This window comes from Culex quinquefasciatus, chromosome 1 (genome assembly GCF_015732765.1).
Source record: "Culex quinquefasciatus strain JHB chromosome 1, VPISU_Cqui_1.0_pri_paternal, whole genome shotgun sequence".
NCBI lineage: Eukaryota > Metazoa > Arthropoda > Insecta > Diptera > Culicidae > Culex > Culex quinquefasciatus.
The window spans coordinates 87,898,580-87,910,417 of NC_051861.1; positions in this window are offsets into that span (position 1 = coordinate 87,898,580).

Sequence of the window (11,838 nt, forward strand, 5' to 3'; positions counted from 1 at the left end):
AAGTACTCAAAATTTCCGTTTTTACTATGTGCGTATCAAGCGATCGGGATTTTTTCATACATTTCAAAAGTTATTAAAAAAATGAAAATACTCAAAGTTTTCACAAAACTACGTATTTTTGAAAAAAAAATACTGAAAATTTCTGTTTTTCACAAGAGGTATCGAATATTCGGGATTTTTTTATACATTTCAAAAGTTATAACACAAATTTGTGGAAATACCCAAATTTTCACAAAACTATGTTTTTTCGAAAAAAAATATACCCCAAATTTCAGTTTTTTAAAAAATGAGTATCACATGGTTGAGATTTTTTCATTAATTGCTACTTTGTATCGTCATGTGTCCTTGAGCTTCTAGATATCTCAAACCACCGTAGTGCTACGTGTGACAGTTTGGTATCTATTCCAGCCTGAAAACAGTATATTTAGATCGCTTTGTGTTCATTTGGTACTGTGATCATCGTCTTCTCTTTCTGGCGAAATCCGCTGAGCAGGAAGATTGAGACTATGCTTCAATTTAATTTAAAAGGTCATATTGTAAAAACGGAAATTTTGAGTATTTTTTTCGAAATTACGTAGTTTTGTGAAAATTTGGAGTATTTTCGAAAAAATATTGTTATTACATTCGAAATGTATGAAAAAATCCCGATCGTTTGATACCCACATTGTAAAAACGGAAATTTTGAGTGTTATTTTTTTTCTCGAAAAAAACTTAGTTTTGTGAAAATTATGAGTATTTTCAAAAAATGTTGTTATTACATTCGAAATGTATGAAAAAATCCCGATCGTTTGATACCCACATTGTAAAAACGGAAATTTTGAGTACTTTTTTTCAAAAAATCGTAGTTTTGTGAAAATTTTGAGAATTTTTTAAAATTGTTGTTATTACATTCGAAATGTATGAAAAAATCCCGATCGTTTGATACCCATATTGTATAAATTGAAATTTTGAGTATTTTTTCAAAAATACGTAGTTTTGTGAAAATTTTGAGTATTTTCTAAAAATGTTGTTATTACATTTGTAATGTATGAAAAAATCCCGATCGTTTGATACCCACATTGTAAAAACGGAAATTTTGAGTGTTTTTTTTGCAAAAATACGTAGTTTTGTGAAAATTATGAGTATTTTCTTAAAATGTTGTTATTACATTCGAAATGTATGAAAAAATCCCGATCGTTTGATACCCACATTGTAAAAACGGAAATTTTGAGTACTTTTTTTCAAAAAATCGTAGTTTTGTGAAAATTTTGAGAATTTTCTAAAATTGTTGTTATTACATTCGAAATGTATGAAAAAATCCCAATCGTTTGATACCCATATTGTACAAATTGAAATTTTGAGTATTTTTTTGAAAATACGTAGTTTTGTGAAAGTTTTGAGTATTTTCTAAAAATGTTGTTATTACATTCGAAATGTATGAAAAAAACCCGATCGTTTGATACCCACATTGTAAAAACAGAAATTTTGAGTGGTTTTTTTTTTCAAAAATACGTAGTTTTGAGAAAATTATGAGTATTTTCAAAAAATGTTGTTATTACATTCGAAATGTATGAAAAAATCCCGATCGTTTGATACCTACATTGTAAAAACGGAAATTTTGAGTACTTTTTTCAAAAAATCGTAGTTTTCTGAAAATTTTGAGTATTTTCTAAAATTGTTGTTATTACATTCGAAATGTATGAAAAAATCCCGATCGTTTGATAACCATATTGTATAAATTGAAATTTTGAGTATTTTTTTGAAAATACGTAGTTTTGTGAAAATTTTGAGTATTTTCTAAAAATGTTGTTATTACATTCGAAATGTATGAAAAAATCCCGATCGTTTGATACCCACATTGTAAAAATTGAAATTTTGAGTATTTTTTCGAAAATACGTAGTTTTGTGAACATTTTGAGTATTTTCTAAAAATGTTATTGTTACATCCAAAATGTAAGAAAAAAAACCTAATCATTTGATACCCGTATTGCCATAACAATATATTTTTGGTTTCTTTAGAGAAAAAAATATGCATTTTCAAAATACAGGAAAAATACGTATTTTTGTGAAAATTTTCTTGAAATAAAAATTTTAATGGATAGCTGACATCATCCCGATTCCAAAACACTATAATTTTCTGATGTTTGCATGATTATTCATAGAATTATAGCCAATGTCTCCCATATAGCCAAAATCCCATAAGCTCTGTGCTTCAGTTAAGAGGCAGTATTTGTAAATATTGCTCGGTTTGTTCTAGAGGTCGTATCGAGGTGCTCCGATTTGGATGAAACTTTCAGCGTTTGTTTGTCTATACATGAGATGAACTCATGCCAAATATGAGCCCTCTACGACAAAGGGAAGTGGGGTAAAATGGGCTTTGAAGTTTGAGGTCCAAAAAACCTAAAAAATCTTAAAATTGCTCGCATTTCCGTAAAACTTCATCAATTCCAACTCTCTTAGATGCATTCGAAAGTTCTTTTGAAGCACTTCAAAATGTGCCATAGACATCCAGGATTGGTTCGACTTTTTCTCTTAGCTTTTGCAAATTACTGTCAAAAATTGATTTTTTTAAAACCTTAATATCTTTTTGCAACAGCCTCCAACACCCATACTCCCATAGGTCAAAAGATAGGTAATTACATGGACTATAAGCCTTCGGAAATAACTTTTTGGCCGATCGCAGTTTTTCTCATAGTTTTTCGATTTTTCTAGAACAAACATTTTACAACGTTAGTTTTTGCCCTGTAGGCCGTCATAGCGGCACTTTTTGGTCTCAATTTTGTCATATTCGAAATCCTCGGACAATTTCACGTATGTTATAAGTATTGGAGTTGTAAATTTGATTTAAAATATAATTAAATAAAACATTTTTGAAAAAAGAAAAAGATCTTATTTACCCTGTGATCAATACGTCAAATGCTGTATCAAGTAGGCGAAAACCTGTTTTATCCCTAATTAAACAAATTGTTAAAAAATATTTTAATTAATTCTTAATGGCAATTTTTCCAATCAAATTTACAACTCCAATGCTTCTAACTTACGTGAAATTGTCCGAGGATTCCGAATATGACAAAATTGAGACTAAAAAGTGCCGCTATGGCGGCCTACCGGCCAGAAACTAACGTTGTAAAATGTTTGTTCTAGAAAAATCGAAAAACTATGAGAAAAACTGCGATTGGCCAAAAAGTTATTTCCGAAGGCTTATAGTCCATGTAATTACCTATCTTTTGACCTATGGGAGTATGGGTGTTGAAGACTATTGCAAAAAGATATTAAGGTTTTAAAAAAATATATTTTTGACAGTAATTTGCAAAAGCTAAGAGAAAAAGTCGAACCAATCCTGGATGTCTATGGCACATTTTGAAGTACTTTAAAAGACCTTTCGAATGCATCTAAGAGAGTTGGAATTGATGAAGTTTTACGGAAATGCGAGCAATTTTAAGATTTTTTAGGTTTTTTGGACCTCAAACTTCAAAGCCCATTTTACCCCACTTCCCTTTGTCGTAGAGGGCTCATATTTGGCATGAGTTCATCTCATGTATAGACAAACAAACGCTGAAAGTTTCATCCAAATCGGAGCACCTCGATACGACCTGTTACACATTGGTGAAAAACTCGCTCTTAAGCACTGGGCCGTGCTTAACCGAGGCAGCTGAACGGTGCAAAACCGGGGCAGTGCAAAACCGAGGCGTGCAAAACCGAGGCATGGCTGTATCCCCTTCCGACCAAGACCAACATTGAGATTGGATTAACGTTTTTGTTTACCGTGACCAAATCGGTTGAAAATTAAATTTATATCATACATTTTTCAAAGAGTGTAATGCAACAAGAATTTGTTTAGTAGTATTTGAAAAATTACAGTTTAAAGTTAAACATTATGTAACCTGAGTCAAATAATCGCTTTCTATGTTTGAAAACTTCGAGGTGTGATTTCTTGAAATAGTGTTTCATGTTAAAAGTTCGAGAAGATAGAATTTTTTTAATTCAATGATTATCTTCATGTTCAAAATATTATAATTAAACATTTCGCACTAACTGGTTACTAAGACAATTTAAAAAGCAATTTTATGGTTGTGCAGCATGCATTATCACTATCCAAACACTAAAAATTATTCTTCTCAACAACAATTCAAATGATATTTTTTTTATTTGATACGGGTTGAAAGACAGCATACAGAGCCGTGCCTTGGATCCACCATCCCTTCGCGAAGCATCAATTTGGCGCCCCATCCAAATTTACAAGCATTATGGCAAATTGGTGTTATTTTCAATTTTTGCTTTAATGAGTTTTGATTGTATAATTGCAATTGAAGACCTAAATGTGATGGATCAAATCAGAAACACAGTTTTTATGTTTTATTTTTCAAATTAATAAGAGATAAATTGAATTCAAAATTAAATGTAGGAATTTAAATGGCTGAATGTTTTCACAGGTTTCATAAAATCGATAATAATAGCAAGGTTTTGTTTGTTTTTAATTTATTTTTCATATAAATGCACAGAATTGAATGCTCAATCCTGATCAATTTTGCTAAAACTTGTAAGCAAATTTGATATTTTCTAAGCCTGCATAATTTGATCTATTTAGTATTCATTTGATTGTGTAAGCAAAACACTTTCCCTGATTCGTAAAATATTTTGCTGATTTTAATTTCATTTCGGTGTGAATCGAAAAAGGAAAAATCCTTCTTTAAATTTAAAAAATAATAAGTATAATTTTTCAAAATGAAACGGCAGATGATCATTTAAAATCCAGCATAATTCATAATGAAACTTTTTTTAGTGATAATAATAATAGCATTATATTTGGTATTAAATATACAAATAAAAAATTTTTATTATTTTTTTAGATGCTTAGGAATATTTTTTATGATTTTTTATTTTATTATGTTTTGCATTGATTTTTTTTGCAATGATATTTTTTTGATTAAAACTTTTTTTTTAAGCAAAGCTATATGAATATTTTCTAATCTTTTTAAAATTATATTTATTTCTAGCCGAAGCTCATAATTCAGAAAATTAAATTTTTAACATTTTCTCAAAATTAAAGACGATTTAAAAAGTAAATGTCATCTGGAGTTTTTTTATGTTTGGATTCTAGCTGAAATATTTTTCTGGTTTTGTGGTTCTTTTCAGTGATTTTTAAGGGTGTATAAATGATCCTAGAACTTTGCAGAACTCAATTTGATCAAATCTGTAATTTTTGCGACCGAAAACATCGTTCCAACGTTTTTTTGCGCCTGTTAAAAAAATTGCCAAAAAAATACGTGGAGGCAAAATTGTGTTTTTGCCAAATCTAAAGCATATTTAATTACTTTTTTCGTTCATATGTTGAGATTATGGCTTGTTTCAAAAATAATAATATGTATTTTGGGAAATAGCTCAACATTCTTCTTAACACTCTTTCCTGTTGAACTAAAGAAATTTTTCGCGAATGTTTTAATCCTGATGAGATATGAAATATTTGAAATTTCCCATCGCTGCTACAGCGAGTACTAATCCCAGCACTAAAGCAGCATATAACTCGTGTTGGATGAGTGGGATGGTGGTTCGAATCAGAAGTAATCACTGCCTGCAAACAAAATAATACAGAAACAAACAGAAAAATTACACGAACACGAACAAAACCACCAACCTACCATGGCAAGTGGGTGGGGAGGGGGGAGGGGGTTTGGAGAGATTCCAAAAGAAGAGAAGGGCGGGTCCCAACATAACTATATGGTAGCAGTGCATTGACGTTCAAGAAGTTGCGGGAAGAAGAAAAAGAAGAGAATAAGCAGGGTGGCGAACTACAAATGCTTCAACCTGCAATTATCTAGTGCCCTACTGTTGTTGTTGTTATGAGGAGATGATGATTGGGTGTAATTAGGGGGGAAAAGTTTTTCTGTGAAAAACAAAAAAGTTTTTATTTGCTTCAAAACCGAAATTTCTAGAGTTTTTCTACTGAAAAGGTCCTATACACATATGAAAGAAAATAGCTTATAGGTCCTTTAAAATTGTTTTGGATTTTATAGCATTAAAGGAGTTAAAACAAAAAACAGATAAAAAAATCTTAAATCTGGAGTTTTTTTTTAAAAGGTCCAATAAACCAAATTACCAGTTTTTGCTTTTTGGGTGTTTTTAGAACCGCCTTGAGTATTGAAAAACACCCAAAAAGCAAAAACTGAAAATTTGGTTTATTGGTCCTTTAAAAAAAACTCCAGAAATCTTAAACAACATTTTAATGTACTAAACTTTTTTTTGCAGTAAATTGACTACTCTCCTCTAAACCCAACCCCTTAATCTTTGAGCTGCGTTCGACTTCTTACTTCGGGAAACGATCATGCAGAGAGTGCAACAAAGTTAGGGTTATCGGTTACTCTCTTCTCTGCCGTGGCCAGCTGTTATTCGCGCACTACAGCCGTGCCGGCTTTACTAATGCCAACTAAGAGCTTCTCGTACCAAGCTACGACTAACGCACGTTGCCTGTCAATTTCGGAAAAGTTTTTATACCTTCTTTTTTTGTGAGTCGTGATAGGTGGCGCGTCGATAGGGAGAGGGTTCGGTGTTAGATAACAGCATCTAGCGTCTGGAAACTACGTGGTTTAGGGGCGGCCAACTTTGATGAGGGTCGGTGCATCAAACAAGTCACGTGTTGGGTTTATTCAACTGTGTGCATAATCGTGCTCTTTTGATACTGCAATTTACGTGTCTGCACCCTTTAATCGGTGAACTTTTGATACCATGACTTTGAAGAATAGAAGTTGATATGTATAATTTCTACACTAAAGCAATTTTCTAAGATTTTTTTTTATGTCAAATCAAATTTGCAATCAAAAAGTACTTCAGAGCAGTTCTCTACGAAATCGGTCTTTTTTCTTTAATTTTAATTTTGGTATTTTTTAATCTGGCTGAAACTTTTTTGGTGCATTCGGTACCGTAAACTGGGGTGACTTTGATAGCCCGGGGTGACTTTGATAGGTTTTTCAAATGCCCGTCAAATTAATATTTAAACATTTTTGAGAATTTTGAGTATGTAAGCATTAAGGGAAAGCTTATTATCGAACATATATGCAAAAATGTGACTGTTACATTGGATGTATCAAAAATAGTGGCCAAATCAAATTTCTATCAATGTCACCCCGGGCTATCAAAGTCACCCCAGTTTACGGTATGCCAAAAGAAGCCATTTCGCATCATTAAATTCTCCATATAATTTTCCATACAAATTTGGCAGCTGTCCATACAAAAATGATGAATGAAATTCAAAATGCTGTACCTTTTGAAGGAATTTTTGATCGATTTGGTGTCTTCGGCAATGTTGTAGGAATGGATGAGGACTACACTGAAAAAATGTTGCAAGGTATAAACAAATTTAGTGATTTTAAATTCAACTTTTTGTCACTAAAACTTGATTTCTGTTTCTCTTCTGCAAAAAACACTATTTTTTATTTTTTTTTATTTATTTATATGCATTAAATGCCAACTTTTCCGAAATTTCCAGGTAATGCAAAAAATAACTTCCTTTTTCGATGAAAAATCAAATTTGCAATAAAAAAGTACATCAGTACTTGAGTTTTCAGGTTGAAGCCATTTTTAGGTAACTTTTTTGAAAATAGTCACAGTTTTTATTTTTTTTTAAATTAGTGCTCAATGCATAATATTGAATGTTTGGCACTTTTGAAATGTCAGTCCTAACTAATTTTTTTGAATAAAATGTTTTCGAAAAGATCGAAAAATTTCACGAATGCTTCACATTTTAACATTGTAAATCGGATTTATAGTTAATGAGATATCTACATTAGAAAATGGTGGGTTGTTTGGGTGAGACTTATAAAACATCCATTTTCCTTTTTTTTAATTTTTGCCTGGTAATATCTCAGCAACTAAGGGTCATTTCAACAAAATTCAAAACAGCAAAATGTTGAGAATTTTCTCAGCTTTTACAAAAAAATTTTTTTTTTCAAAAGTGGGCAAACATACACACTACGAAAAAACGTGTAATTTTCGGTTTAGCTAGATGCACATAACTGGAGCGTCATATTAAACGCAAAATTGTGTCAAATTAGACGTGAAGTTACACGATCCGAACAGTCTCCAAGATCGTGTAAAGTTACATTAAACGTAATTTTGGTGCAACAATTTTGAATTGGAATCTGATAATTCTTATTGAAAAGAGAAAACGAGTCTATATTTTCTAAAATTAAAATGTTTTTTTTTTGCAATTCTGTCGTGAAACTACTCACTTTTCCTGTCATTCTTGAACGACGAAATAGCCTACTTTTCTGTACCAAAAATAACAGAATCGAACAGCAACACTTTTCAAAATAAATGCTGAAAAGCACTTGTTCCGAAAAGTAACACTTTTCAACATTTTTTTGATTTAAACAATTTATTGACAAAATACATGGAAATTTGACATAAAATGTTGTATGGAACTCGTTGCAAAACTTGATTTTTTCAGCACTCTTCGTATTTATCCAACTCGGTGAACCTCGTTGGATAAATGTACGACTCGTGCTGAAAAAAACCTCTTTTTGCAACTTGTTGCATAAACTACTATTATTGCACACAAATTACACAATTAATCACACTTTTGCAAACACTCTTATCACTGTTTTTCTTTGTTTTTTTTTTTCAATTATTTTCACCGGATTTGCTCCCATAAACGCTCTTCCTTGGCTTCTTTTCCACCAGTAATCTTCAGGCATACAATTTATACCGATTTGTCCATCCCGCTGGAGGAAGCATCAGAGGAGGAACAGCGAGATTCTTGGACACTGCGTTTTTGTTTACTTCAGGAGCCTGTTTGATTGTGGAAACATCCACAGAAAGTTTCCAGCCAGCTGCTCAGTTGCCTCGGCGTAGAGGTTTAAATATAAAAAAAAAACAAATTAAAAACGACAATAAACACTAGCTATCTATTTTACATCAAATAAAGAATAATCTCACCTCTGTCAGAAATTTGACCGTTTTTATACAAAATGGTAGCAGGTTCTGGTTAGCAGTACAAAAACATTGATTTTATTTCACGATTTTCTAAACAAAAAATGTGGTTCGCTGCGAAGTGAAGTCACGCACGATGCAAATGAAAACCAGTGGGAATTTTATTATTTTACGTCAAAGTACACCTAACTTTAATCGAAAGTAAGATTACATGATATAATCTTAGGTTTAATCCACGATTACGTCAAATGTAATATTCCAATTTTTTTTAGTGTGTATGCACTATATTGGACAGAAACTGCAAAATCCACTTACGACCTTTCAACTTAGTTGAAAATATGAAAATTTTGTGGATTTGAAACGATCACTTTCATTTTGGTGTGTTTCAAGTTAACAAAGTATGTCACTCCTTTTACTTATGTGTCACTTTCATTTGCCCACATTTAAAATATTTCTATTCCACGAAACATAACATCTTCCATCACTTTCCACGTATCTTTTCCATGTTTACACCTCACGAGTGGTACTTATAATTATGTTTTCCTCTACTCACCAAAGCGCGAAAATCCCACTGTTAGTGGCAAATGTCACCACGCCATAAAACGGCTCTTTTTACTCATTAATTCAAATGGTGCACTCTTTTTTCTCAAATGCAGTGCAGTGCAACCTTTTGGCATGAAAAAAAAAAACCCCAACCAGAAAAACTCAACCTTTTCCACCCAGCCACCGTTCTGCGGGTATGATGCAATTATGGAAATTTTTCAATTGACATGACACCACCGAGAGTCATTGAGCTTTGGTGTGGGAATTTTCACCCATTCCTCTCTCTCTCTTGTTTTAAATAGCCACTGTTGGTGGGTTGTTTCATTAAATGAAAATTTCGCGGAGACGCTGCTGCTGCCTTTGAATGGACCTCATCATTACGTTTATGACTTCAACTCGGCGGCACAGTTCTTATTACCCGACCTTTGTGGTGTGGAAATCGAGGGAAACCTGATGCTCAGATAGTTCAGCCAAATTCAGTTTGAGCAACTTAAAAACTGCAGTATTAATGCTTTAATAGGTTCAAAAGTAGCTAGATAAGCTAAACCTTTCACTCGGGCGAATTGAGTTACATCACCGTGGTCAGCTTTCTGGTGTCATCAGTCCCTCGACCGGACCAGTCCCGAGACTTCCACGCGGATACTCTCTACCCGTTAGTAGCGTTGCTTTGTGCAAACTGCATTTCTCGATTTAGGCACATCGCCCAATGACACAACACTCTCGGTGGCGTGTGAATGTAGGTGGTGAAGTCATCCGAAAGACGGTGAATTCCGTATTGTTGAACAAATATTTAAAATTTTAAGATGAATAGATGAAATTAGAAAACTCACGAAACAAAAAATCTAGTTGAATTTCAGGAAATTTGGCTCAATTATCATACAATCAATCATGAAACGTTTTGAAATTGACTTTGTAATCATAACAGTAAACTTTTTGTATAGATGGTGGTTAACCTTTTGAATGGCTTAAATGGAGCACTTCCATTCGAGCAGTTTTTGATTTTTTCTACAATGTATTTCTTATAGAGCGAACTGGCAAAAACTGCTCGACTGCGGGTGCTCCATTATCAATAAATAAGATAGGTAAATTGATAAAAATCAATTTACTTTATTAATTATGATTTTTTTATTTTGAAAAATATTCAAACTGTCTTAAAATATATCCAAAAAAAAATCTTGCGATTTCGTTTTGAAAATACTCACCTTCCTTTGAAATGCTTATTAACACAAAAAAACATTGCTAAAATAGTAGTTTAAGCAACAAGTTGCAAAAAGATGATGTGTTGCAACGAGCTGCTTACAACATTTTTTGCAATTCTGAAAACGCTGGAAGGAATTTTATGTCTAAAATTCATGCGTTCACCGTTTAAAACAAAAAATATTGAAAAAATACAAGAACGGAAAAGATCAATTTTTAGCACCCATTTCATTGAAAGGTATTAATTTTTCAATTTGTTATTTTTGGTAGTTTTATTTCTCCAGAAGGACAGGAAAAGTTGTCAGTTTCACAACGGAATACAAAAAGTTTATTATAACACTGATTATGATGTCATCTGTAAACTATGGCACCCTAAAATCAGCCAAAATTTCTAGTTCTGTTGGTTAACAATCATAAGCTTTCAAAAAGAATGTATGACAAAAGGTTGAAAGACATAAGGTCGAATGCCAAAAGGTCGAAAGTGGACAAAACGTCGAAAGGACAATGATTTTTTTATGTGAGCCAAAATGCACAAATAATGAAATGCAGCTATGAAAAGGTGTTTTGAAAGGTTTTTCATATATTTTACCCTTTTATTCTTGAAAATTTAGAGGTCTTCTTAATAAAAACTTGCACCCGTATTGTTGGAGACTTTTTGTAAATGGAGGGGGAGGGAGGGTTATTTTTAAAAATATAAATAAATACGATCGATTTTTTATAAATACACTATACAGCCAAGGGTCCTGATTTTCGGTTCAATGAACAGAAACCACTCACTCATCGCCTATCCATTCGTCGCCTATTCCAACCCGCTAGCATTCATGAGCGAATGAGTCTCGCAAGCAGCCAGCGAGTGGCCCGAACTGTTCACTCAGCGAACAAATAGGGGAAATATACCCTTCAAACACCTATCTTCGTCATATTGAGAGTTTGATGCTCGATTAAAGCTCCAAAAATACTTTTCAGGCTATAAACTTACCAGCAACAGCACCGCCTCGAGTAAGCACGGAAATTTATGCCATTTACTGGCCAAAAAGATCAAACTTAATGCACTTTTGATCATAACTTCTATTTTGCGAGACCATTTCTCATCATTTTGGTGGCACACGCATCCACACGCAAGATCAGAGATTAGCTGCTTAACGAAAGTCGACATCAATATCTTTTCACTTGCGCTAACGATTTCAAAGCGCT